Genomic DNA, 660 nt, shown 5'->3' with positions numbered 1-660 from the left:
GCTGTAATCCTGATGGGTTTTCCTTTATATGTAACTTGTTTTTCTCTTGCAGCTTTCAGTATTGTCTCTTTGTTCTGAATGCTTAGTGTTTTTACTATGTTGTACCATGGAGAGTTTCTTTTCTGGTCCTGTCTATTTGGTGTTGTATGGGCATGTCTTTTTTAGTTTTGGGAAAATTTCTTCTACAATCCTGTTGAAGATCTGTTCCATACCATTATCTTGAAATTCTTCTCCTTCCTGTATGCCTGTGATTCATAAGTTTGGTTTTTTTATGGTGTCATACAATTCTTGTGTATTCCATTCTTGTGTTTTCTTAAATTTTTTATAATCTTTGCTTAAGTGGTCTAATTTGTCCACTTTATCTTCTAGTCCTGATATTCTGTTTTCCATTTCATTCATCCTATTTGTGATGCTTTCTCCTGTTGTTTCTATTGTCTTACTGAATGTTTCACTTCCTTCTTCGTTTCAGCCTGAGTATTCTTCAATATAACTTGTCTGAATTCATTTAGAAGTTTATCCCTATCTTCTTTCAGTTCTTTGATTTCTTTGTGTGTTCTTTAAATTCACTGAATTCTTTTGTCATGTTTATAATTGTTCTTTTGAGTTCCATGTCCTGCATTATCTCTAGGGGGTTCTCGCTGTACTCCTCTAGAGGACTAT

The sequence above is a fragment of the Nannospalax galili genome, unplaced genomic scaffold (genome assembly GCF_000622305.1).
Source record: "Nannospalax galili isolate Female #2095 unplaced genomic scaffold, S.galili_v1.0 scaffold384, whole genome shotgun sequence".
Classification (NCBI taxonomy): Eukaryota; Metazoa; Chordata; class Mammalia; order Rodentia; family Spalacidae; genus Nannospalax; species Nannospalax galili.
Note: the sequence above shows the minus strand (reverse complement) of the source record.